Source organism: Meriones unguiculatus, chromosome 5, assembly GCF_030254825.1.
Source record: "Meriones unguiculatus strain TT.TT164.6M chromosome 5, Bangor_MerUng_6.1, whole genome shotgun sequence".
NCBI classification, from domain to species: domain Eukaryota; kingdom Metazoa; phylum Chordata; class Mammalia; order Rodentia; family Muridae; genus Meriones; species Meriones unguiculatus.
The window spans coordinates 69,913,762-69,941,683 of record NC_083353.1 but is presented as its reverse complement, the minus strand read 5'-3'; positions in this window follow the sequence as shown (position 1 = coordinate 69,941,683).

Sequence of the window (27,922 nt, the reverse complement as noted above, 5' to 3'; positions counted from 1 at the left end):
TGTCATTTCGTTGGAAGCGTGTTTTCTGTGCTCTGGATTCATTTCTTTGGAAGCGAATTTTTTGTGTTCTCGGGAGATTTCGTTAAAAGGGAATTTTTTGTGTTCTAGGGTCATTTCGTTGGAAACGTGTTTTCTGTGCTCTGGAGTCATTTTGTTGGAAGCGAATTTTTTGTGTTCTCGGGTGATTTCGATGGAACAAATTTTTGAAGTATGGTATCATTTCATTGGAAGGGTGTTTTCTGTGCTCTGGAGTCACTTCGTTGGAAGCAAATTTTTTGTGCTCTGGGGTGATTTCGTTGGAGGCGCATTTTTTGTGTTCAGGGATAATTTCGTTGGAAGTGAATTTTTTGTGTTCTCGGGTGATTTCGATGGAAGCCAATTTTTGAAGTATTGGATCATTTCCTTGAAAGCGTGTTTTCTGTGCTCTGGAGTCATTTCGTTGGAAGTGAATTTTTTGTGTTCTGCGGTGATTTCGATGGAAGGAAATTTTTTCCTTTCTGGGGTAATTTTGTGGGAAGCCAATATTTTTGTTCTCAGGTGATTTATTGGAAGGGAATTTTTTGTGCTCTGGGGTGATTTCGTTGGAAGCAATTTTTTTCCGTTCTGGGGTAATTTCTTTAGAAGCCAATATTTTTGTTCTCGGGTGATTTTGTTGGAAGGGAATTTTTTGTGCTCTGGGTTGATTTGGTTGGAAGTAAATTTTTTCTATTCTGGGGTAATTTCGTTGGACGTGAATTTTTTTGGTCTCAGGTGATTTCGTTGAAAGTGAATTTTTTTTTGCTTTAGGGTGATTTCATTGGATGCAGATTTTTTGTGCTCTGGGGTGATTTCTTTGGAAGCGAATATTTGTGTCCTCAGGAGATTTTGTTGGAAGCGAATTTTTTGTGTTCTGGGGTAATTTCGTTGGAAGCAAATTTTTTTGTGTTCTCTGGTTTTTTTGATGGAAGCAAATTTTTGAAGTAGGGGGTCATACCGTTGGAAGCGAAATTTTTTGTTTTCAGGGGTGATTTCGTTGGAAGCGAATGTTTTGTGATCTGGGGTAATTTCGTTGGAAGTGAATTATTTTGTGTTCTCAGGTGATTTCGATGGAAGCAAATTTTTGAAGTATGGGGACATTTCGTTGGAAGCTATTTTATGTGCTTTGGGGTGATTTCGTTGGAAGCGAATTTCTTGTGTTCAGGGGTCATTTCGTTTGAAGCAAATTTTTTGTGTTCTCGGGTGATTTCGTTGAAAGGGAAATTTTTGTTTTCGAGGGTGATTTCGTTGGAAGAGAATTTTCTGTGTTCTGGGGTGACTTCGATGGAAGTGAATTTTTTGTGTTCTCCAGTTTTTTCCATGTAAGCAAATTTTTGAAGTAGGGGGTCATTTCGTTATAATCGTGGTTTCTGTGCTTTGGAGTCATTTCGTTGGAAGGGAATTTTTTGCGCTCTGGGGTGATTTCGTTGTAAGCGAACTTGTTTGGTCTCTGGGATGATTTCTTTGGAAGCGACTATTTGTGTTCTCAGGAGATTTCATTGGAAGAGAATTTTTTGTGTTCTGTGGTGATTTCTATGGAAGCAAATTTTTTCTGTTCTGTGGTAATTTCGTTGGACGTGAATTTTTTGTTTTCTCTGGTTTTATTGATGGAAGCAAATTTTTGAAGGAGGGTGTCATTTCATTGGAAGTGTGTTTTCTGTGATCTGGAGTCATTTCGTTGGAAGGGAATTTTTGTGCTCTGGGGTGATTTCGTTGGCCGCGAATTTTTAGTGTTCTGGGGTCATTTCGTTGGAAGCATGTTTTCTGTGCTATGGAGTCATTTTGTTGGAAGCCAATTTTTTGTACTCTGTGTTGATTTCGTTGGAAGTGAATTTTTTGTGTTCTCGGGTGATTTCGTTGAAAGGGAATTTTTTGTGTTCTGTGGTCATTTCTTTGGCCGCGAATTTTTAGTGTTCTGGGGTCATTTAGTTGGAAGCGTGTTTTCTGTGCTCTGGAGTCATTTCGATGGAAGCGAATTTTTTGTGTTCGAGGTGATTTTGTTGGCAGTGAATTTTTTGTGTTCTGGGGTCATTTCGTTGGAAGCGTGTTTTCTGTGCTATGGAGTCATTTTGTTGGAAGCCAATTTTTTGTACTCTCTGTTGATTTCGTTGGAAGTGAACTTTTTGTGTTCTCGGGTGATTTCGTTGAAAGGGAATTTTTTGTGTTCTGTGGTCATTTCTTTGGCCGCGAATTTTTAGTGTTCTGGGGTCATTTAGTTGGAAGCGTGTTTTCTGTGCTCTGGAGTCATTTCGTTGGAAGCGAATTTTTTGTGTTACGGGGTGATTTCGTTGGAAGCGAATTTTTTGTGTTCTGTGGAAATTTTGTTGGAAGCGAATTTTTTGTGTTGTCCAGTTTTTTCGATGGAAGTAAATTTTTGAAGTAGGGTGTCATTTTGTTGGAAGCGTGTTTTCTGAGCTCTGGAGTCACTTGGTTGGAAGAGAATTTTTGGTGCTCTGGGTTGATTTCGTTGGAAGCGAATTTTTTGTGTTCTCGGGTGTTTTCATTTAAAGGGAATTTTTTGTGTTCTAGGGTGATTTCGTTGGAAGCGCATTTTTTGTTTTCTGGGGTATTTACGTTGGAAGCGAATTTTTTGTGTTCTCGGGTGATTTCGTTTAAAGGAAATTTTTAGTGTTCTGGCATCATTTCATTGGAAGCGTGTTTTCTGTGCTCTGGAGTCATTTCGTTGGAAGGGAATTTTTTGGTTCTCGGGAGATTTCGTTGAAAGGGAATTTTTTGTGTTCTGGGCTCATTTCGTTGGAAGCCTGTTTTCTGTGCTCTGGAGTCATTTCGTTGGAAGGGAATTTTTTGTGCTCTGGGGTGATTTCGTTGGAAGCGAATATTTTGTGTTCTCGGGTGATTTCATTGAAAAGGAATTTTTTGTGTTCTAGGGTGATTTCGTTGAAAGTGAATTTTCTGTGTCCTGGGGTGATTTCGATGGAAGTGAATTTTTTGTGTTCTCCGGTTTTTTCGATTGAAGCAAATTTTTGAAGTAGCAGGTCATTTCGTTGGAATCGTGTTTTCTGTGCTCTGGAGTCATTTAGTTGGAAGGGAATTTTTTGTTCTCTGGGGTGATTTCGTTGGAAGCGAATTTTTTTTGTTCTCGGGTGATTTAGTTGAAAGGGAATTTTTTGTGTTCAAGGTTGATTTCGTTGGAAGCGAATTTTTTGTGTTCTGGGGTAATTACATTGGAAGCGAATTTTTTGTGTTCTCGGGTGATTTCTTTGGCCGCGAATTTTTAGTGTTCTGGGGTCATTTAGTTGGAAGCGTGTTTTCTGTGCTCTGGAGTCATTTCGTAGGAAGCGAATATTTTGTGATCTGGGGTGATTTCGTTGGTAGCAAATTTTTTGTGTTCTGGGAGATTTCGTTGGCAGCGAATTTATTGTGTTCAGGGGTGATTTCGATGGAAGCAAAATTTTTCTGTTCTGTGGTAATTTCGTTGGACGTGAATTTTTCTGTTCTCGGGTGATTTGGTTGAAATGGAATTTTTTGTGTTCCAGGGTGATTTCGTTGGAAGCGAATTTTTTTGTGCTCTGGGATGATTTCTTTGGAAGCAAATATTTGTGTTCTCAGGAGGTATCATTGGAAGCGAATTTATTGTGTTCCGGGGTAATTTCGTTGGAAGCGAATATTTTGTTTTCTCCGGTTTTTTCGATGGAAGCAAATTTTTGAAGCAGGGGGTCGTTTCGTTGGAAGTATGTTTTCTGTGCTCTGGAGTCATTTCGGTGGAAGTGAATTTTTTGTGTTCTGGGGTGTTTTCATGGAAGCAATTTTTTTTGTGTTCTGGGGTAATTTCGTTGGAAGCGAATTTTTTGTGCTCTGGGGTGATTTGATTGGAAGCTAATATTTGTGTTCTCAGGATATTTCGTTGCAAGCGAATTTTTATGTTCTGGGGTAATTTCGTTGGAAGCAATTTTTTTGTGTTCTCCGGTTTTTCGATGGAAGCAAATTTTTTAAGTAGAGGGTCATTTCGTTGGAAGCGTGTTTTCTGTGCTCTGGAGTCATTTCTTTGGCAGTGAATTTTTTGTGCTCTGGGATGATTTCGTTGGAAGCGAATTTTTTCTATTCTCGGGTGATTTCGTTGAAAGCGAATTTTTTATGTTCTAGGGTGATTTCGTTGGAAGCGAATTTTTTGTGCTCTGGGGTGATTTCATTTAAAGGGAATTTTTTGTGTTCTAGGGTGATTTCGTTGGAAGCGCATTTTTTGTTTTCTGCGGTAATTACGTTGGAATCGAATTTTTTGTGTTCTGTGGTAATTTCGTTGGAAGCAAATTTTTTGTGTTCTCCGGTTTTTCGATGGAAGCAAATTTTTTAAGTAGAGGGTCATTTCGTTGGAAGCGTGTTTTCTGTGCTCTGGTGTTATTTCTTTGGCAGTGAATTTTTTGTGCTCTGGGGTGATTTCGTTGGAAGCGAATTTTTTCTATTCTCGGGTGATTTCTTTGGAAGCGAATTTTTTCTATTCTAGGGTGATTTCGTTGAAAGCGAATTTTTTATGTTCTAGGGTGATTACGTTGGAAGTGAATTTTTTGTGCTCTGGGGTGATTTGGTTAGAAGGGAATTTTTTGTCTTCTGTGGTTATTTCGATGGAAGCCAATTTTTTATGTTCTAGGGTGAATTCGTTGGAAGCGAATTTTTTGTGCTCTGGGATGATATCTTTGGAAGCGAATATTTGTGTTCTCAGGAGTTTTCGTTGGAAAAGAATTTTTTGTCTTCTGGGGTAATATCGTTGGAAGAGAATTTTTTGTGTTCTCTGGTCTTTTCGATGGAAGCAAATTTTGAAATAGTGTGTCATTTCGTTGGAAGCATGTTTTGTGTGCTATGGAGTCATTTCGTTGGAAGCGAATTTTTTGTACTCTATGGTGATTTCGTTGGAAGTGAATTTTTTGTGTTCTCGGGTGATTTCGTTGAAAGGGAATTTTTTGCGTTCTGGGGTCATTTCTTTGGAAGCCTGTTTTCTGTGCTCTGGAGTCATTTCGTTCGAAGCGAATTTTTTGTGTTCTGGGGTGATTACATTGGAAGTGAATTTTTTGTGTTCTGTGGAAATTTTGTTGGAAGCGAATTTTTTGTGTTCTCCGGTTTTTTCGATGGAAGCAAATTTTTGAAGTAGGGGGTCATTTTGTTGGAAGCATGTTTTCTGTGCTCTGGAGTCACTTGGTTGGAAGAGAATTTTTGGTGCTCTGGAGAGATTTCGTTGGAAGCGAATTTTTTGTGTTCTCGGGTGATTTCATTTAAAGGGATTTTTTTGTGTTCTAGGGTGATTTCGTTGGAAGCGCATTTTTTGTTTTCTGGGGTAATTACGTTGGAAGCGAATTTTTTGTGTTCTCGGGTGATTTCATTGAAAGGAAATTTTTAGTGTTCTCGCATCATTTCATTGGAAGCGTGTTTTCTATGCTCTGGATTCATTTCGTTGGAAACTAATTTTTTGTGCTCTTGGGTGATTTCGTTGGAAGCAAATTTTTTGGGTTCTTGGGTGATTTCGTTGAAAGGGAATTATTTGTGTTCTGGGGTCATTTCGTTGGAAGCCTGTTTTCTGTGCTCTGGAGTCATTTCGTTGGAAGGGAATTTTTTGTGCTCTGGGGTAATTGTGTTGGAAGCGAATATTTTGTGTTCTCGGGTGATTTCATTGAAAGGGAATTTTTTGTGTTCTAGGGTGATTTCGTTGGAAGTGAATTTTCTGTGTTCTAAGGTGATTTCAATGGAAGTGAATTTTTTGTGTTCTCTGGTTTTTTCAATCGAAGCAAATTTTTGAAGTAGGGGGTCATTTCATTGGAATCGTGTTTTCTGTGCTCTGGAGTCATTTCGTTGGAAGCGAAATTTTTGTGTTCTGGGGTGATGTCGTTGGAAGCGAATATTTGTGTTCTCAGAAAATTTCGTTGCAAGCGAATTTTTTGTGTTCTGAGGTAATTTCATTGGAAGCGAATTTTTTATGTTCTCCGGTTTTTCGGTGGCAGCAAATTTTTTAAGTAGGGGGTCATTTCGTTGGAATCGTGTTTTATGTGCTCTGGAGTCATTTCGTTGGAAGGGAATGTTTTGTGCTCTGGGGTGATTTCATTGAAAGCTAATTTTAATGTGTTCTAGCGTGATTTCGTTGGAAGCGAATTTTTTGTGTTGTGGGGTTATTTTGATGGAAGCAAATATTTTCTGTTCTGTGGTAATTTCGTTGGACGTGAATTTTTTGTGTTCTCAGGTGATTTCGTTGAAAGGGAATTTTTTGTGTTCTAGGGTGATTTCGTTGGAAGCGAATTTTTTGTGCTCTGGGATGATTTCTTTGGAAGCGAATATTTGTGTTCCCAGGAGATTTCGTTGGAAGCAATTTTTTGTGTTCTGGGGTAATTTCTTTGGAAGCGCATTTTTTGTGTTCTCGGGTCATTTCGATGGAAGCAAATTTTTGAAGTATGGGGTCATATCGTTGGAAGTGTGTTTTCTGTGCTCTGGAGTCATTTCGTTGGAAGCGAATTTTTCGTGCTCCGGGGCGATTTCATTGGAAGCGAATATTTGTGTTCTCAGGAGATTTCGTTGCAAGCGAATTTTTTGTGTTCTGGGGTAATATCGTTGGCAGCGAATTTTTTGTGCTGTGGGGTGATTTAGTTGGAAGCAATTTTTTTATGTACTAGGGTGATTTCGTTGGAAGTGAATTTTTTCTGCTCTGGGGTGCTTTGGTTGGAAGCGAATTTTTTGTCTTCTGTGGTGATTTCGATGGAAGCGAATTTTTTTATGTTCTACGGTGATTTCGTTGGAAGTGAATTTTTTGTACTCTGGGATGATATTTTTGGTAGCGAATATTTGTGCTCACAGGAGATTCCTTGGAAAAGAATTTTTTGTCTTCTGGGGTTTTATCGTTGGAAGAGAATTTTTTGTCTTCTCCGGGTTTTTCGATGGAAGCAAATTTTTGAAATAGGGGGTCATTTCGTTGGAATCATGTTTTCTGTGCTCTGGAGTCATTTTTTTGGAAGGGAAGTTTTTGTGCTCTGGGGTGATTTCGTTGGAAGTGAATTTTTTGTGTTCTCGGGTGATTTCGTTGAAAAAGCTTATTTTTTGTGTTCTAGCACGTTTTCGTTGGAAGCAAATTTTTTTGTATTCTGGGGTGATGTCGTTGGAAGCTAATTTTTTTGTGCTCTGGGATGATTTCATTGGAAGCGAATATTTGTGTTCTCAGGAGTTTTCGTTGGAAAAGAATTTTTTTCTCCTGGGGTAATAGCGTTGGAAGAGAATTTTTTGTGTTCTACGGTTTTTTTGATGGAAGCAAATTTTTGAAGTAGGGGGTCATTTCGTTGCGAGCGTGTTTTCTGTGCTCTGGAGTCATTTCGTTTGAAGAGAAATTTTTGTGCTCTGGGATGATTTCTTTGGAAGCCAATATTTGTATTCTCAAGAGATTTCTTTAGAAGTGAATTTTTCTGTTCAGGTGTAATTTCGTTGGAAGCGAATTTTATCTGTTCTCTGGTCTTTTCGATGGAAGAAAATTTTTGAAGTCTGAGGTCATTTCTTTGGAAGCGAATTTTTTGTGCTTTGGGGTGATTTTGTTGGAAGAGAATTTTTTGTGTTTTCGGGTGATTTCCATGGAAACAAATTTTTGAAGTACGGGGTCATTTCTTTGCAAGCGTGTTTTCTGTGCTCTGGATTCACTTTGTTGTAAGCGAATTTTTTGTGCTCAGGTGTGATTTCTTTGGAAGCGAATATTTGTGTTCTCTGTAGATTTGGTTGCAAGCGAATTTTTTATTTTTTGGGTAATTTAGTTGGAAGTGAATTTTTTGTGTTCTACTGTTTTTCAATGGAAGAAAATTTTTGACGTAGGGGGTCATTTCGTTGGAAGAGAATTTTTTGTGCTCTGGGGTGATTTCGTTGGAAGCGAATTTTTTGTATCCCCTGTTCATTTTGTTGAAAGCGAATTTTTTATGTTCCAGGGTGATTTCGTTGTAAGCAAATTTTTTGCGCTCTGGGGTGATTTGGTTGGAAGCGAATATTTTGTCTTCTCTGGTGATTTCGATTGAAGCGAATTTTTTATGTTCTAGGGTCATTTTACGGGAAGCGAATTTTTTGTGCTCTGTGGTGATTACGTTGGAAGTGAATTTTTTTTTCTCGGGTGATTTTGTTGAAAGCGAATGATTTGTGTTCGAGGTGATTTTGTTGGTAGCGAATTTTTTTGTGTTCTGGGGTCATTTCTTTGTAAGCGTGTTTTCTGTGCTCTGGAGTCATTTCGTTGGAAGCTAATTTTTGTGCTCTGGTGTGATTTTGTTGAAAGCGAATTATTTGTGTTCGAGGTGATTTTGTTGGCAGCAAATTTTTTGTGTTCTGGGGTGATTTCGTTGAAAGAGAATTTTTTGTGTTCTCGGGTGATTTCGTTGAAAGGAATTTTTGTGTTCAAGGGTGCTTTCGTTGGAAGCGAGTTTTTTGTGCTCTGGGATGATATCTTAGGAAGCGAATATTTTTGTTCTCAGGAGATTTCGTTGGAAAAGAATTTTTTGTCTACTGCGGTAATCTTGTTGGAAGTGAATTTTTTGTGTTCCCCGGTATTTCGATGGAAGCAAATTTTTGATATAGGGGGTCATTGCCTTGGAAGCGTGTTTTTGTGCTCTGGAGTCATTTCGTTGGAAGCAAATTTTTTGTGTTCTGGGGTAACTTCATTGGAAGCGAATTTTTTGTGTTCTGGGGTGATTTCGATTGTAGGAAATTTTTGAAGTATGGGATCATTTCGTTGGAAGTGTGTTTTTTGTGCTCTGGGTTGATTATGTTGGAAGCGAATTTTTTGTATTCTCAGGTGATTTTGTTGAAAGGGAATTTTTTGTGTTCTAGGGTGATTTTGTTGGAAGCGAATTTTTTGTGCTCTGGGATGATTTCTTTAGAAGTGAATATGTATTTGTGTTCTCAGAAGATTTCGTTGGAAGCGAATTTTTTTGTGTTCTGGGGTCATTTCTTTGGAAATGAATTTTTTGTGTTCTCTGGTTTGTTTGATGGAAGCAAATTTTTGAAGGAGGGGGTCATTTCGTTGGAACCGTGTTTTCTGTGCTTTGGAGTCATTTCGTTAGAAGCAAATTTTTTGTCCTCTGGAGTGATTTCTTTGGAAGCGAATTTTCTGTGTTCTGCTGTACTTTCGTTGGAAGTGAATTTTTTGTGTTCTCGGGTGATTTCGATGGAAGCCAATTTTTTAAGTATGGGATCATTTCCTTGGAAGCATGTTTTCTGTGCTCTGGAGTCATTTCGTTGGAAGAGAATTTTTTGTGGTCTGGGGTGATTTTGTTGGAAGCGAATTTTTTGTGTTCTAGGGTAATTTCGTTGGAAGCGAATTTTTTGTGTTCTGGGGTGATTTCGTTGAAAGGGAAATTTTAGTGTTCTGGGGTTATTTCGTTGGAAGCGAATTTTTTGTGTTCTGGGGTAATTTCGATGGAATAGAAATTTTTGTACTCTCAGGATTTTTCGATGGAAGCAAATTTTTGAAGTAGGGAGTCATTTTTTTGGAAGCGTAATTTCTGTGCTCTGGAGTCATTTCGTTGGAAGCGAATATTTTGTTCTCTGGGGAGATTTCGTTGGTAGCGCATTTTCTGTGTTCTGGGATCATTTCGTTGGAAGTGAATTTTTTGTGTTCTCGGGTGATTTCGATGGAAGCCAATTTTTGAAGTATGGGATAATTTCCTTGGAAGCGTGTTTTCTGTGCTCTGGAGTCATTTCGTTGGAAGAGAATGTTTTGTGGTTTGGGGTGATTTTGTGGAAGCGAAATTTTTGTGTTCTAGGGTAATTTCGTTGGAAGCGAATTTCTTGTGTTCTGGGGTAATTTCGTTGGACGAGAATTTTTTGTGTTCTCGGGTGATTCTTTGAAAGGAAATTTTTTATGTTCTAGGGTTATTTTGTTGGAAGCGATTTTTTTCGTGCTCTGGGCTGATTTCTTTAGAAGTGAGTATTTGTGTTCTCAGAAGATTTCGTTGGAAGCGAATTTTTTTGTGTTCTGGGGTCATTTCTTTGGAAATGAATTTTTTGTGTTCGCCGGTTTGTTTGATGGAAGCAAATTTTTGAAGGAAGGGGTCATTTCGTTGGAAGCATGCTTTCTGTGCTCTGGAGTCATTTCTTTGGAAGCGAATTTTTTGTCCTCTGGGGTTGTTTCGTTGGAAGCGAATTTTTTGTGTTCTCAGGTGATTTCCTTGAAAGGGAATTTTTTGTGTCCTGGGGTCATTTCGTTGGAAGCAAATTTTTTGTGTTCTGGGGTGATTTCGTTGGAAGCGAATATTTTGTGTTCTGGGGAGATTTCATTGGGGGCGAATATTTGTGTTCTCAGAAGATTTCGTAGCAAACGAATTTTTTCAGTTCTCCGGTTTTTTCGATGGAAGTAAATTTTTGAAGTAGGAGGTCATTTCGTTGGAAGAGAAGTTTTTGTGTTCTGGGGTGATTTCGTTGGAAGCGAATATTTTGTGTTCTGGGGAGATTTCGTTGGAAGCGAATATTTGTGTTCTCAGAAGATTTCGTTGCAAGCGAATTTTTTCTGTTCTCCGGTTTTTTCGATGGAAGTAAATTTTTGAAGTAGGAGGTCATTTCGTTGGAAGCATGTTTTCGGAGCTCTGGAGACATTTCGTTGGACGTGAATTTTTTGTGCTCTGGGTTGATTTCGTTGGAAGCGAATTTTTTGTGCTCTGGGGTGATTTCGTTGGAAGCGAATTTTTTGTGTTCTGGGGTGATTTCGTTGAAAGGGAATATTTGGTGTTCTGGGGTGATTTCGTTGGAAGTGAATTTTTTGTGCTCTATGATGTTTTCTTTGGAAGCGAATATTTGTGTTCTCAGGAGATTTCGTTGCAAGCGAAATTTTTGTGTTCTGGGGTAATTTCATTGAAATGGAATTTTTTATGTTCTAGGGTGATTTCGTTGGAAGCAAATTTTTTGTGCTCTGGAGTGATTTGGTTGGAAGCGAATTTTTTGTCTTCTATGGTGATTTCGATGGAAGCGAAATTTTTATGTTCTAGAGTGATTTCGTTGAAAGCAAATTTTTTGTGTTCTGGAGTCATTTCATTGGAAGCGTGTTTTCTGTGCTCTGGAGTCATTTTGTTGGAAGCGAATTTTTTGTGCTCTGGGTTGATTATGTTGGAAGCGAATTTTTTGTGTTCTGGGGTAATTTCATTGAAAGGGAATTTTTTATGTTCTAGGGTGATTTCGTTGGAAGCAAATTTTTTGTGCTCTGGAGTGATTTGGTTGGAAGCGATTTTTTTTGTCTTCTATGGTGATTTCGATGGAAGCGAATTTTTTATGATCTAGGATGATTTCGTTGAAAGCGAATTTTTTGTGTTCTGGAGTCACTTCATTGGAAGCGTGTTTTCTGTGCTCTGGAGTCATTTTGTTGGAAGCGAATTTTTTGTGCTCTGGGATGTTTTCTTTGGAAGCGAATATTTTTGTTCTCAGGAGATTTCATTGGAAGCGAATTTGTTGTGTTCTGGGGTAATTTCGATGGAATAGAAATTTTTGTGCTCTCACGACTTTTGGATGGAAGCAAATTTTTGAAGTAGGGAGTCATTTCGTTGGAAGCGTGTTTTCTGTGCTCTGGAGTCATTTCGTTGGAAGCGAATTTTTCGTGCTCTAATATGATTTCATTGGTAGCGCATTTTCTGTGTTCTGGGATAATTTCGTTGGAAGTGAATTTTTTGTGTTCTCGGGTGATTTCGATGGAAGCCAATTTTTGAAGTATGAGATCATTTCCTTGGAAGCGTGTTTTCTATGCTCTGGAGTCATGTCATTGGAAGAGAATTTTTGTGGTCTGGGGTGATTTTGTTGGAAGCGAAATTTTTGTGTTCTAGGGTAATTTCGTTGGACGTGAATTTTTTGTGTTCTCGGGTGATTTCTTTGAAAGGAAATTTTTTATGTTCTTGGGTGATTTTATTGGAAACGAATTTTTTTGTGCTCTGGGATGATTTCTTTAGAAGTGAATATTTGTGTTCTCAAAAGATTTCGTTGGAAGCAGATTTTTTTGTGTTCTGGGGTCATTTCTTTGGAAATGAATTTTTTGTGTTCTCCGGTTTGTTTGATGGAAGCAAATTTTTGAAGGAGGCGGTCATTTCGTTGGAGGCGTGTTTTCTGTGCTCTGGAGTCATTTCGTTGGAAGCGAATTTTTTGTCCTCTGGGGTGATTTCGTTGGAAGCGAATTTTTTGTGTTCTCGGGTGATTTCCTTGAAAGGGAATTTTTTGTGTTCTGGCTTCATTTCGTTGGAAGCGAATTTTTTGTGTTCTGGAGTGATTTCTTTGGAAGCGAATATTTTGTGTTCTGGGGAGATTTCGTTGGAAGCGAATACTTGTGTTCTCAGAAGATTTTGTTGCAAGCGAATTTATTCTGTTCTCCGTTTTTTTCGATGGAAGTAAATTTTTGAAGTAGGAGGTCATTTCGTTGGAAGCATGTTTTCGGAGCTCTGGAGTCATTTCGTTGGAAGCGAATTTTTTGTGCTCTGGGGTGATTTCGTTGGAAGCGAATTTTTTGTGTTCTAGGGTAATTTCATTGGAAGCGAATTTCTTGTGTTCTGGGGTAATTTCGTTGGACGTGAATTTTTTGAGTTCTCGGGTGATTTCTTTGAAAGGAAATTTTTTATGTTCTAGGGTGATTTTCTTGGAAACAATTTTTTTTGTGCTCTGGGATGATTTCTTTAGAAGTGAATATTTGTGTTCTCAAAAGATTTCATTGGAAGCGGATTTTTTTGTGTTCTGGGGTCATTTCTTTGGAAATGAATTTTTTGTGTTCTCCTGTTTGTTTTATGGAAGCAAATTCTTGAAGGAAGGGGTCATTTCATTGGAAGCGTGTTTTCTGTGCTCTGGAGTCATTTCGTTGGAAGCGAATTTTTTGTCCTCTGGGGTCATTTCGTTGGAAGCGAATTTTTTGTGTTCTCGGGTGATTTCCTTGAAAGGGAATTTTTTGTGTTCTGGGGTCATTTCGTTGGAAGTGAATTTTTTGTGTTCTGGAGTGATTTCTTTGGAAGCGAATATTTTGTTTTCTGGGGAGATTTCGTTGGAAGCGAATATTTGTGTTCTCAGTAGATTTCGTTGCAAGCGAATTTTTCTGTTCTCCGGTTTTTTCGATGGAAGTAAATTTTTGATGTAGGAGGTCATTTCGTTGGAAGCATGTTTTCAGAGCTCTGGAGTCATTTCGTTGGAAGCGAATTTTGTGTGCTCTAGGTTGATTTCGTTGGAAGCGAATTTTTTGTGTTCTGGAGTGATTTCGTTGAAAGGGTATTTTAGGTGTTCTGGGGTGATTTCGTTGGAAGCGAATTTTTTGTGATCTGGGATGTTTTCTTTGGAAGCGAATATTTGTGTTCTCAGAAGATTTCCTTGCTAGCGAATTTTTTGTGTTCTGGGGTAATTTCATTGAAAGGGAATTTTTTATGTTCTAGGGTGATTTCTTTGGAAGCAAATTTTTGTGCTCTGGAGTCATTTCATTGGAAGCGTGTTTTCTGTGCTCTGGAGTCATTGTTTGGAAGCAAATTTTTTGTGCTCGGGGTTGATTATGTTGGAAGCGAATTTTTTGTATTCTCGGGTGATTTTGTTGAAAGGGAATTTTTTGTGTTCTGGGGTCATTTTGTTGGAAGCGAATTTTTTGTGTTCTGGTGTGATTTCGTTGGAAGCGAATATTTTGTGTTCTGGGGAGATTTCATTGGAAGCGAATATTTGTGTTCTCAGAAGATTTCGTTGCAAGCGAATTTTTTCTGTTCTCCGGTTTTTTCGATGGAAGTAAATTTTTGAAGTGGGAGGCCATTTTGTTTAAAGCATGTTTTCGGAGCTCTGGAGTCATTTCGTTGGAAGCGAATTTTTTGTGCTCTGGGTTGATTTCGTTGGAAGCGAATTTTTTGTGTTCTGGGGTGATTTCGTTGAAAGGGAATTTTTGGTGTTCTAGGGTGATTTCGTTGGAAGCGAATTTTTTGTGCTCTGGGATGTTTTCTTTGGAAGCGAATATTTGTGTTCTCAGGAGATTTCGTTGCAAGCGAATTTTTTGTGTTCTGGGGTAATTTCATTGAAAGGGAATTTTTTATGTTCTAGGGTGATTTCGTTGGAAGCAAATTTTTTGTGCTCTGGAGTGATTTGGTTGGAAGCGATTTTTTTTGTCTTCTATGGTGATTTCGATGGAAGCGAATTTTTTATGATCTAGGGAGATTTCGTTGAAAGCGAATTTTTTGTGTTCTGGAGTCACTTCATTGGAAGCGTGTTTTCTGTGCTCTGGAGTCATTTTGTTGGAAGCGAATTTTTTGTGCTCTGGGATGTTTTCTTTGGAAGCGAATATTTTTGTTCTCAGGAGATTTCATTGGAAGCGAATTTGTTGTGTTCTGGGGTAATTTCGATGGAATAGAAATTTTTGTGCTCTCACGACTTTTGGATGGAAGCAAATTTTTGAAGTAGGGAGTCATTTCGTTGGAAGCGTGTTTTCTGTGCTCTGGAGTCACTTCGTTGGAAGCGAATTTTTTGTGCTCTAATATGATTTCATTGGTAGCGCATTTTCTGTGTTCTGGGATAATTTCGTTGGAAGTGAATTTTTTGTGTTCTCGGGTGATTTCGATGGAAGCCAATTTTTGAAGTATGGGATCATTTCCTTGGAAGCGTGTTTTCTATGCTCTGGAGTCATGTCATTGGAAGAGAATTTTTGTGGTCTGGGTGATTTTGTTGGAAGCGAAATTTTTGTGTTCTAGGGTAATTTCGTTGGACGTGAATTTTTTGTGTTCTCGGGTGATTTCTTTGAAAGGAAATTTTTTATGTTCTTGGGTGATTTTATTGGAAACGAATTTTTTTGTGCTCTGGGATGATTTCTTTAGAAGTGAATATTTGTGTTCTCAAAAGATTTCGTTGGAAGCAGATTTTTTTGTGTTCTGGGGTCATTTCTTTGGAAATGAATTTTTTGTGTTCTCCGGTTTGTTTGATGGAAGCAAATTTTTGAAGGAGGCGGTCATTTCGTTGGAAGCGTGTTTTCTGTGCTCTGGAGTCATTTCGTTGGAAGCGAATTTTTTGTCCTCTGGGGTGATTTCGTTGGAAGCGAATTTTTTGTGTTCTCGGGTGATTTCCTTGAAAGGGAATTTTTTGTGTTCTGGCTTCATTTCGTTGGAAGCGAATTTTTTGTGTTCTGGAGTGATTTCGTTGGAAGCGAATATTTTGTGTTCTGGGGAGATTTCGTTGGAAGCGAATACTTGTGTTCTCACAAGATTTCGTTGCAAGCGAATTTATTCTGTTCTCCGTTTTTTTCGATGGAAGTAAATTTTTGAAGTAGGAGGTCATTTCGTTGGAAGCATGTTTTCGGACCTCTGGAGTCATTTCGTTGGAAGCGAATTTTTTGTGCTCTGGGGTGATTTCGTTGGAAGCGAATTTTTTGTGTTCTAGGGTAATTTCATTGGAAGCGAATTTCTTGTGTTCTGGGGTAATTTCGTTGGACGTGAATTTTTTGAGTTCTCGGGTGATTTCTTTGAAAGGAAATTTTTTATGTTCTAGGGTGATTTTCTTGGAAACAATTTTTTTTGTGCTCTGGGATGATTTCTTTAGAAGTGAATATTTGTGTTCTCAAAAGATTTCATTGGAAGCGGATTTTTTTGTGTTCTGGGGTCATTTCTTTGGAAATGAATTTTTTGTGTTCTCCGGTTTGTTTGATGGAAGCAAATTCTTGAAGGAAGGGGTCATTTCATTGGAAGCGTGTTTTCTGTGCACTGGAGTCATTTCGTTGGAAGCGAATTTTTTGTCCTCTGGGGTCATTTCGTTGGAAGCGAATTTTTTGTGTTCTCGGGTGATTTCCTTGAAAGGGAATTTTTTGTGTTCTGGGGTCATTTCGTTGGAAGTGAATTTTTTGTGTTCTGGAGTGATTTCTTTGGAAGCGAATATTTTGTTTTCTGGGGAGATTTCGTTGGAAGCGAATATTTGTGTTCTCAGTAGATTTCGTTGCAAGCGAATTTTTCTGTTCTCCGGTTTTTTCGATGGAAGTAAATTTTTGATGTAGGAGGTCATTTCGTTGGAAGCATGTTTTCAGAGCTCTGGAGTCATTTCGTTGGAAGCGAATTTTGTGTGCTGTAGGTTGATTTCGTTGGAAGCGAATTTTTTGTGTTCTGGGGTAATTTCATTGAAAGGGAATTTTTTATGTTCTAGGGTGATTTCTTTGGAAGCAAATTTTTGTGCTCTGGAGTCATTTCATTGGAAGCGTGTTTTCTGTGCTCTGGAGTCATTTTTTGGAAGCAAATTTTTTGTGCTCTGGGTTGATTATGTTGGAAGCGAATTTTTTGTATTCTCGGGTGATTTTGTTGAAAGGGAATTTTTTGTGTTCGAGGGTGATTTCGTTGGAAGCGAATTTTTTGCGCTCTGGGATGTTTTCTTTGGAAGTGAATATTTGTATTCTCAGGAGATTTCGTTGGAAGCGAATTTTTTGTGTTCTGGGGTAATTTCGTTGGAATAGAAATATTTGTGCTCTCAGGATTTTTCGATGGAAGCAAATTTTTGAAGAAGGGAGTCATTTCGTTGGAAGCATGTTTTCTGTGCTCTGGAGTCATTTCTTTGGAAGCGAATATTTTGTTCTCTGGGGTGATTTCGTTGGTAGCGCATTTTCTCTGTTCTGGGATATTTTCGTTGGAAGTGAATTTTTTGTGTTCCCCGGTGATTTCGATGGAAGCCAATTTTTGAAGTATGGGATCATTTCCTTGGAAGTGTGTTTTCTGTGCTCTGGAGTCATTTCGTTGGAAGCAAATTTTTTGTGTTCTGTGGTGATTTCTTTGGAAGCGAATATTTTGTGTTCTGGGGAGATTTCGTTGGAAGCAAATATTTGTGTTCTCAGAAGATTTCGTTGCAAGCAAATTTTTTCTGTTCTCCGGTTTTTTTCGATGGAAGTAAATATTTGAAGTAGGAGGTCATTTCGTTGGAAGCATGTTTTCGGAGCTCTGGAGTCATTTCGTTGGAAGCGAATTTTTTGTGCTCTGGGTTGATTTCGTTGAAAGTGAATTTTGGGTGTTTTGGGGTGATTTCGTTGGAAGCGAATTTTTTTGTGCTCTGGGATGTTTTCTTTGGAAGCGAATATTTGTGTTCTTAGGAGATTTCATTGCAAGCTAATTTTTTGTGTTCTGGGGTAATTTCATTGAAAGGGAATTTTTTATGTTCTAGGGTGATTTCATTGAAAGCAAATTTTTTGTGCTCAGGAGTGATTTGCTTGGAAGTGAATTTTTTGTCTTCTATGGTGATTTCGATGGAAGCGAATATTTTATTTTCTAGGGTGATTTCGTTGAAAGCTAATTTTTTGTGCTCTTGGATGTTTTCTTTGGAATAGAATATTTTTGTTCTCAGGTGATTTTGTTGGAAGCGAATTTTTTGTGTTCTGGGGTAATATCATTGGAATAGAAATTTTTGTGCTTTCAGGATTTTTCGATGGAAGCAAATTTTTGAAGTAGGGAGTCATTTCGTTGGAAGCGTGTTTTCTGTGCTCTGGAGTCAATTCGATGGAAGCGAATTTTTGGTGCTCTGGGGTGATTTCGTTGGAAGCGCATTTTTTGTGTTCTGGGATCATTTCGTTGGAAGTGAATTTTTGTGTTCTCGGGTGATTTCGATGGAAGCCAATTTTTGAAGTATGGGATCATTTCCTTGGAAGCGTGTTTTCTGTGCTCTGGAGTCATTTCGTTGGAAGACAATTTTTTGTGCTCTGGAGTGATTTTGTTGGAAGTGAAAATTTGTCTTCTGTGGTGATTTCGATGGATGCGAATTTTTTATGTTTTAGGGTGATTTCGTTGGAAGCGAATTTTTTGTGCTCTGGGATGATATCTTTGGAAGCGAATATTTGTATTCTCAGGATATTTCGTTGGAAAAGAATTTTTTCTTCTGGGGTAATATCGTTGGAAGTGAATTTTTTGTGTTCTCCTTTTTCTTCGATGGAAGCAAATTTTTGAAGTAGGGGGTCATTTCGTTGGAAGCCTGTTTTCTGTGCTCTGGAGTCACTTCGTTGGAAGGGAATTTTTGGTGCTCAGGGGTGATTTCGTTGGAAGCACATTTTTTTGTGTACTCGGGTGATTTCTTTAAAAGAGAATATTTTGTGTTCTAGGGTGATTTCGTTGGAAGCGAATTTTTTGTGTACTCGGGTGATTTCGTGGGAAAACAATTTTTTGTCTTCTTGGGTAATATCTTTGGAAGAGAATTTTCTGTGTTCTTATATTATTTCAATGGAAGCAAATTTTGAAATATGTGGTCATTTCGTTGGAAGAGTGTTTTCTGTGCTCTAGAGGCATTTCTTTGGAAGCGAATTTTTTTTGTTCTGGGGTGATTTGGTTTTAAGCGAATATATGTATTCTCAGAAGATTTCATTGCAAGCGAATTTTTGTGATCTTGGGTAATTTCTTTGAAAGAGAATTTTTTATGTTCTAGGGTAATTTCGTTGGAAGAGAAGTTTTTGTGTTCTCAGGATTTTTCGATGGAAGCAAATTTTTGAAGTACGGAGTCATTTTGTTGGAAGCGTGTTTTCTGTGCTCTGGAGTCACTTCGTTGGAAGCAAATTTTTTGTGCTCTGGGGTGATTTCGTTGGAAGCGCATTTTTTGTGTTCAGGGATAATTTCGTTGGAAGTGAATTTTTTGTGTTCTCGGGTGATTTCGATGGAAGCCAATTTTTGAAGTATTGGATCATTTCCTCGGAAGCGTGTTTTCTGTGCTCTGGAGTCATTTCGTTGGAATCGAATTTTTTGTGCTCTGGGGTGATTTTGTCGGAAGCGAAATTTTTGTGTTCTCGGGTAATTTCGTTGGAAGCGATTTTCTTGTGTTCTGGGGTAATTTCGTTGGAAGCGAATTTTTTTGTACTCTGGGATGATTTCTTTGGAAGCGAATATTTGTGTTCTCAGAAGATTTCCTTGCAAGTGAATTTTTTGTGTTCTGGGGTAATTTCGTTGGAAGCAAATTTTTTGTGTTCTGGGGTGATTTCGTTGGAAGCGAATATTTTGTGTTCTCGGGTGATTTCAATGGAAACAAATTTTTGAAGTATGGTATCATTTCGTTCGAAGCGTGTTTTCTGTGCTCTGGAGTCATTTCGTTGGAAGCGAATTTTTTGTCTTCTGGGGAGATTTCGTTGGAAGCGAATATTTGTGTTCTCAGAAGATTTCGTTGCAATCGAAATTTTCTGTTCTCCGGTTTTTTGATGGAAGTAAATTTTTGAAGTAGGAGGTCATTTCGTTGGAAGCATGTTTCGGTGCTCTGGAGTCATTTCGTTGGAAGCGAATTTTTTGTGCTCTGGGTTGATTTCGTTGGAAGCGAATTTTTTGTGTTCTCGGGTGATTTCTTTGAAAGGGAATTATTTGTGTTCTAGGGTGATTTCGTTGGAAGCGAATTTTTTTGTGCTCTGGGATGATTTCTTTCGCAGGGAATATTTGTGTTCTCAGGAGATTTCGTTGGAAGCGAATATTTGTGTTCTGGGGTAATTTCATTGAAAGCGAATTTTTTGTGTTCTCGGGTGATTTCAATGGAACCAAATTTTTGAAATATGGGGTCATTTCGTTGGAAGCTTGTTTTCTCTGCTCTCGAGTCATGTTTAAGTGAATTTTTTGTGTTCAGGGGTGATTTCGTTGGAAGCGAATGTATGTGCTTTCAGAACATTTCGTTGCAAGCGAATATTTCGTGTACTGGCGTAATTTCGTTGGAAGCGAATTTTGTGTGTTCTCGGGTGTTTTCGATGGAAGCAAATTTTTGAAGTTTGGGATCATTTCGTTGGGAGTGTGTTTTCTGTGCACTGGAGTCATTGCGTTGAAAGCGAATTTTTTGTGTTCTGGGGTGATTTCGTTGGAAGCGAATATTCGTGTTCTCAGAAGATTTCGTTGCAAGCGAATTTTTTTGTGTTCTGGGGTAATTTCCTTTGAAGGGAATTTTTTGTTTTCTCCGGTTTTTTCCAATGAAGCAAATTTTTGAAGCAGGGGGTCATTTCGTTGGAAGTGTGTTTTATGTGCTCTGGAGTCATTTCGTTGGAAGCGAAATTTTTGTGTTCTGCGGTGATTTCGTTGGAAGCAAATTTTTTGTGTTCTGGGGCAATTTCGTTGGAAGCGAATTTTTTGTGTTCTGGGGTGATTTCGTTGGAAGCGAGTTTTTGGTGGTCTGGGGTGATTTCGTTGGAAGCGTGTTTTCTGTGGTCTGGAATGATTACTTTGGAAGCGAATATTTGTGTTCTCCGGAGATTTCGTTGGAAGCGAATTTTTTGTGTTCTGGGGTAATATCCTTGGAAGCAGGTTTTATGTCCTTTGGAGTCATTTTGTTAGAAACGAATTATTCTCTGTTTTGGTTTGATTTCTTTGGAAATGAAGTTTTTGAGATCTGGGTTGATTTGGTTGGAAACGAATTTTTTGTGTTCTGGTGTGATTTCTTTGGAAAGAATTTCTTGTCCTCTGGGATGATATCATTGGAAGCAAATTTCATCTGTTCTGGGGTAATTTTGTTGGAAGCGATTTTTTTCTGCTCTGGGGTGGTTTCGTTGGAAGCGAATTTTTTGTGTTCTCTGGTTATTTCGATGGAAGCGAATTTTTTTGTTCTGGGTTGATTTCTTTGGAAGCGAATTTTTTGTGTTCTGGGATGATTTCAGTGGATTCAAATTTTTGGTGTTCTGGCGTAATTTCTTAGGAAGCAGGTTTTATGTCCTTTGGAGTAATTTCGTTAGAAGCGAATTTTTCTCTGTTCTGGTGTGATTTTTTTGGAAATGAAGTTTTTGTGATCTGCGGTGATTTCGTTGGAAACGAATTTTTTGTGCTCTGGGGTGATTTCCTTTGAAGCGAATTTTTTGCCTTCTTGGGTAATTTCATTGGAAGCTAATTTTTTTGTGTTCTCCGGTGATTTCTTTGTAAGCTAATTTTTTGTGATCTCGGGTGATTTCGATGGAAGCAAATTTTTTGTGATCTTGATTTTGTTGGAAATGATGTTTTTGTGATCGGGGTAATTTTTTTTGGAAGCGAACTTTTTTGTTCTGGGTTGATTTCGATCGAAGCGAATTTTTTTTGTGTTGTGGGGTGATTTCGTTGGAAGCGAATTCTTTGTGTTCTGGGGTAATATCTCTGGAAGCAGGTGTTATGTCCTTTGGAGTCATTTCGTTAGAAGCAAATTTTTCTCTTTTCTGGTGCGATTTCTTTGGAAATGAAGTTTTTGTGATCTGGGGTGATTTCGTTGGAAGAGAATTTTTTGTGTTCTGGTGTGATTTCTTTGGAAACGAATTTTTTGTCCTCTGTGGTGATTTCGTTGTAAGTAAATTTTTGTGTTCTGGGGTAATTTGTTTGGAAGCAAATTTTTTGCATTCTCGGGTGATTTCGTTGGAAGCAAATTATTTGTGTTCTAGGGTGTTTTCGTTGAAAACGAATTTTTTGTGCTCTGGGGTGATTTTGTTGGAAGCGAATATTTTGTGTTCCTCTGGTGATTTCGATGGAAGTGAATTTTTTGTGTTCTCGGGTGATTATGTTGAAAGGGAATTTTTAGTGTTCTGGCGTCATTTCGTTGGAAGTGTGTTTTCTGTGCTCTGGATTCATTTCTTTGGAAGCGAATTTTTTGTGTTCTGGGGTGATTTCGTTGGAAGCGAATTTTTGGTGGTCTGGGGTGATTTCGTTGGAAGCGTGTTTTCTGTGGTCTGGGGTGATTACTTTTGAAGCGAATATTTGTGTTCTCAGGAGATTTCGTTGGAAGTGAATTTTTTGTGTTCTGGGGGTGATATTGTTGGAAGCGAATTTTTTGTGTTCTGTTGTGATATAGTTGGAAGTGAATTTTTTGTTTTCTGGGCTAATATCCTTGGAAGCGGGTTTTATGTCCTTTGGAGTCATTTTGTTAGAAGCGAATTTTTCTCTGTTCTGGTGTGATTTCATTGGAAATGAAGTTTTTGAGATCTGGGGTGATTTCATTGGAAGCAAATTTTTGGTGTCCTGGTGTAATTTCGTTGGAATCGAATTTTTTGCGTCTTCGGGTGATTTCGTTGAAAGGGAATTTTTAGTGTTCTGGTGTCATTTCGTTGGAAGCGTGTTTTCTGTGCTCTGGATTCATTTCGTTGGAAGCGAATTTTTTGTGCTCTGGGGTGATTTCGTTGGAAACAAATTTTTTGTGTTCTGTGGTGATTTTGTTGAAAGGGAATTTTTTGTGTTCTGGGGTCAATTCGTTGGAAGAGAATTTTCTGTGTTTTGGGGTGATTTCGATGGAAGTGAATTTTTTGTATTCTCCGGTTTTTTCAATGGAAGCAAATTTTTGAAGTAGGGGGTCATTTCGTTGGAAGCATGTTTTCTGTGCTCTGGAGTCATTTCATTGGAAGGGAATTTTTTGTGCTCTGGGGTGATTTCGTTGGAAGCGAAGTTTATGTGTTCTCGGGTGATTTCGTTTAAAGGGAATTTTTTGTGTTCAAGGGTGATTTCGTTGGAGGCGAATTTTTTGTGTTCTGGGGTAATTACGTTGGAAGCGAATATTTTGTGTTCTCGGGTGATTTCGTTGGCCACGAATTTTTCGTGGTCTGGGGTCATTTAGTTGGAAGCGTGTTTTCTGTGCTCTGGAGTCATTTCGTTGGAAGCAAATTTTTTGTGCTCTGTGGTGATTTCGTTGGAAGCGAATTTTTTGTGTTCTGGGATGATTTCGATGGAAGCAAATTTTTGAAATATGGTATCATTTCGTTCAAAGCGGGTTTCCTGTGCTCTGGTGTCATTTCTTTGGAAGCGAATTTTTTGTGTTCTCGGGTGATTTCGTTGAAAGGGAATGTTTTGTTTTCTAGGGTGATTTCGATGGAAGCGAATTTTTTGTGTTCTGGGTTGATTTCGTTGGAAGCTAATTTTTTGTGTTCTGGGATGATTTCAGTGGAGGCGAATTTTTTGTGTTCTAGGGTATTTTCGTTGGAAGTGTATTTTTTGTGTTCTCAGGTTTTCTCGATGGAAGCAAATTTTTGAAGTAGGGGGTCATTTCGTTGGAAGCATGTTTTCTGTGCTCTGGAGTCATTTCGTTGGAAGCGAATTTTTTGTGTTCTGGGGTGATTTCCTTGGAAGCGAATTTGTTCTGTTCTGGGGTAATTTCTTTGGACGCGAATTTTTTGTGTTCTGGGGTGAGTTTTTTGGAAGAAAATTTTTTGTGTTCTGGGGCAATTTCGTTGAAAGGGAATTTTTTGGAAGTATGGGGTGATTTCGTTGAAAGAGTGTTTTCTTTGCTCTGGAGTCATTTTTTGGAAGCAAATATTTTGTGTTCTGAGTTGATTTCATTGGAAGCAAATTTTTTGTGTTCTCCGTTTTTTTCGATGGAAGCGAATTTTTTTGTGTTCTCCGGTTTTTTCGGTGGAAGCAAATTTTTGAAGTAGGGGGTCACCTCGTTGGAAGTGAAATTTTTTGTGTTCAGGGGTGATTTCGTTGGAAGCAAATGTATTGTGTTCTGGGGTAATTTCGTTGGAAGCGAATTATTTTGTGTTCTCAGGTGATTTCGATGGAAGCAAATTTTCGAAGTATGGGGACATTTCGTTGGAAGCTAATTTATGTGCTTTGGTGTGATTTCGTTGGAAGCGAATTTCTTGTGTTCAGGGGTAATTTCTTTTGAAGCAAATTTTTTGTGTTCTGGGGTGATTTCAATGGAAGCGAATATTTTGTGTTCTGTGTTGATTTCATTGGAAATGAATATTTGTGTTCCAGGAGATTTTGTTGCAAGCGAATTTTTTGTGCTCTGGGGTGATTTCGTTGGAAGGGAATTTTTTGTGTTCTGGGGTGATTCCGTTGAAAGGGAATTTTTTGTGTTCTGGGGTCATTTCGTTGGAAGCGTGTTTTCTGTGCTCTGGAGTCATTTCTTTGGAAGGGAATTTTTTGTGCTCTGGGGTGATTTCGTTGGAAGCGAATTTTTTGTGTTCTCAGGTGATTTCGTTGAAAGGGAATTTTTTGTGTTCTAGGGTGATTTCGTTGGAAGAGAATTTTCTCTGTTATGGGGTGACTTCGATGGAAGTGAATTTTTTGTGTTCTCCGGTTTTTTCGAAGTAGGGGGTGATTTCATTAGAATCGTGTTTTCTGTGCTTTGGATTCATTTCGTTGGAAGGGAATTTTTTGTGCTCTGTGGTGATTTCGATGTAAGCAAATTTTTTCTGTTCTGTGGTAATTTCGTTGGACGTGAATTTTTTGTTTTCTCTGGTTTTTTTGATGGAAGCAAATTTTTGAAGCAGGGGGTCATTTCGTTGGAAGCGTGTTTTCTGTTCTCTGGAGTCATTTCGTTGGGAGCGAATTTTTTTGTGCTCTGGGATGATTTCTTTGGAAGCAAATATTTGTGTTCTCAGGAGGTATCGTTGGAAGCGAATTTATTGCGTTCTGGGGTAATTTCGTTGGAAGCAAATTTTTGAAGTATGGGATCATTTCGTTGAAAGCGTGTTTTCTCTGCTCTGGAGTCATTACGTTGGAAGCTAATTTTTTGTGTTCTGGGATGATTTCGTTGGAAGCGAATATATTGTTCTCAGAAGATTTTGTTGCAAACGAATTTTTTGTGTTCTGGCGTAATTTCGTTGGAAGCGATTTTTTTGTGTTCTCGGGTGATTTCGATGGAAGCAAATTTTTGAAGTATGGGATCATTTCGTTGGGAGCATGTTTTCTGTGCTCTTGAGTCATTTCGTTGGAAGCGAATTTTTTGTGTTCTGGGGTGATTTCATTGAAGCAAATTTTTTGTGTTCTGGGGTAATTTCGTTGGAAGCAAATTTTTTGTGTTCTGGGGTATTTTCGTTCGAAGGGAATTTTTTGTGTTCTCGGGTCATTTCAATGGAAGCATATTTTTGAAGTATGGTATCATTTCGTTCGAAGCGTGTTTTCTGTGCTCTGGAGTCATTTCGTTGGAAGCGAATATTTGTGTTCTCAGACGATTTCGTTGCAAGCGAATTTTTTGTGTTCTCCTGTTTTTTTGATGGAAGCAAATTTTTGAAGTAGGGGGTCATTTCGTTGGAAGCTTGTTTTCTGTGCTCTGGAGTAATTTCATTGGAAGGGAATTTTTTGTGCTTTGGGCTGATTTCGTTGGAAGCGAATTTTTTGTGTTCTAGTGTGATTTCGTTGAAAGGGAATGTTTTGTGTTCTAGGGTGATTTTGTTGGAAGCGAATTTTTTGTGTTCTGTGGTGATTTCGATGGAAGCAATTTTTTTCTGTTCTGTGGTAATTTCGTTGGACGTGAATTTTTGGTTTTCTCCGGTTTTTTCGATGGAAGCAAATATTTGAAGCAGGGGGTCATTTCGTTGGAAGCGTGTTTTCTGTGCTCTGGAGTCATTTCGTTGGAAGCGAATTTTTTGTGCTCTGGGGTTATTTGATTGGAAGCTAATATTTGTGTTCTCAGGATATTTCGTTGCAAGCGAATTTTTTGTGTTTTGGGGTAATTTCGTTGGAAGCGAATTTTTTGTGTTCTCCTATTTTTTCGATGGAAGCAAATTTTTTAAGTAGAGGGTCATTTCGTTGGAAGCGTGATTTCTGTGCTCTGGAGTCATTTCTTTGGCAGTGAATTTTTTATGCTCTGGGGTGATTTCGTTGGAAGCGAATTTTTTCTATTCTCCCGTGATTTCATTGAAAGCGAATTTTTTATGTTCTAGGGTGATTTCGTTGGAAGCGAATTTTTTGTGCTCTGGGGTGATTTGGTTAGAAGGGAATTTTTTTTCTTCTGTGGTTATTTCGATAGAAGCCAATTTTTTATGTTCTAGGGTGATTTCTTTGGAAGCGAATTTTTTGTGTTCTCGGGTCATTTCATTGGTACATTGTTTTCTGTGCTCTGGAATCATTTCGTTGGTAGCGAATTTTTTGTGCTCTCGGGTGATTTCATTGGAAGCGTTATTTTTGTATTCTCGGGTGATTTCGTTGAAAGGGAATTTTTGTGTTCTAAGCTGATTTCGTTGGTAGCGAATTTTTTGTGCTCTGGGATGATATCTTTGGAAGCGAATTTTTGTGTTCTCAGGAGTTTTCGTTGGAAAAGAATTTTTTGTCTTCTGGGGTAATATCGTTGGAAGAGAATTTTTTCTGTTCTCCGGTCTTTTCGATGGAAGCAAATTTTGAAATAGTGTGTCATTTCGTTGGAAGCATGTTTTCTGTATTCTGGAGTCATTTTGTTGGAAGCCAATTTTTGGTACTCTGTGGTGATTTCGTTGGAAGTGAATTTTTTGTGTTCTCGGGTGATTTCGTTGAAAGGGAATTTTTTGTGTCCTGTGGTCATTTCTTTGGCCGCGAATTTTTAGTGTTCTGGGGTCATTTAGTTGGAAGCGTGTTTTCTGTGCTCTGGAGTCATTCCGTTGGAAGCGAATATTTGTGTTCTCAGACGATTTCGTTGCAAGCGAATTTTTTGTGTTCTCCTGTTTTATTGATGGAAGCAAATTTTTGAAGTAGGTGGTCATTTCGTTGGAAGCTTGTTTTCTGTGCTCTGGAGTAATTTCGTTGAAAGGGAATTTTTTGTGCTTTGGGCTGATTTCGTTGGAAGTGAATTTTTTGTGTTCTCAGGTGATTTCGTTGAAAGTGAATTTTTTTTCCTTTAGGGTGATTTCATTGGATGCGGATTTTTTGTGCTCTGGGGTGATTTCTTTGGAAGCGAATATTTGTGTCCTCAGGAGATTTTGTTGGAAGCGAATTTTTTGTGTTCTGGGGTAATTTCGTTGGAAGCGAATTTTTTTGTGTTCTCTGGTTTTTTTGATGGAAGCAAATTTTTGAAGTAGGGGGTCATACCGTTGGAAGCGAAATTTTTTGTGTTCAGGGGTGATTTCGTTGGAAGCGAATGTTTTGTGATCTGGGGTAATTTCGTTGGAAGCGAATTATTTTGTGTTCTCAGGTGATTTCGATGGAAGCAAATTTTTGAAGTATGGGGACATTTCATTGGAAGCTATTTTATGTGCTTTGGGGTGATTTCGTTGGAAGCGAATTTCTTGTGTTCAGGGGTAATTTCGTTTGAAGCAAATTTTTTGTGTTCTCGGGTGATTTCGTTGAAAGGGAAGTTTTTGTTTTCGAGGGTGATTTCGTTGGAAGAGAATTTTCTGTGTTCTGGGGTGACTTCGATGGAAGTGAATTTTTTGTGTTCTCCAGTTTTTTTGATGTAAGCAAATTTTTGAAGTAGGGGGTCATTTCGTTATAATCGTGGTTTCTGTGCTTTGGAGTCATTTCGTTGGAAGGTAATTTTTTGCGCTCTGGGGTGATTTCGTTGTAAGCGAACTTGTTTGGGCTCTGGGATGATTTCTTTGGAAGCGACTATTTGTGTTCTCAGGAGATTTCATTGGAAGAGAATTTTTTGTGTTCTGTGGTGATTTCTATGGAAGCAAATTTTTTCTGTTCTGTGGTAATTTTTTTGGACGTGAATTTTTTGTTTTCTCTGGTTTTATTGATGGAAGCAAATTTTTGAAGGAGGGTGTCATTTCGTTGGAAGCGTGTTTTCTGTGCTCTGGAGTCATTTCATTGGAAGGGAATTTTTTGTGCTCAGGGGTGATTTCGATGGAAGCGAATTTTTTGTGTTCTGGGGTAATTACGTTGGATGCGAATTTTTTGTGTTCTCGGGTGATTTCGTTGGCCGCGAATTTTTAGTGTTCTGGGTTCATTTCGTTGGAAGCCTGTTTTCTGTGCTATGGAGTCACTTTGTTGGAAGCCAATTTTTTGTACTCTGTGTTGATTTCGTTGGAAGTAAACGTTTTGTGTTCTCGGGTGATTTCGTTGGCCGCGAATTTTTAGTGTTCTGGGTTCATTTCGTTGGAAGCCTGTTTTCTGTGCGATGGAGTCATTTTGTTGGAAGCGAATTTTTTGTGTTCTGGGGTAATTACGTTGGAAGCGAATTTTTTGTGTTCTTGGGTGATTTCTTTGGCCGCGAATTTTTAGTTTTCTGCGGTCATTTAGTTGGAAGCGTGTTTTCTGTGCTCTGGAGTCATTTCGCAGGAAGCGAATTTTTTTGTGATCTGGGGTGATTTCGTTGGTAGCAAATTTTTTGTGTTCTGGGGTGATTTCGTTGGCAGCGAATTTTTTGTGTTCGGGGGTGATTTCGATGGAAGCAAAATTTTTCTGTTCTGTGGTAA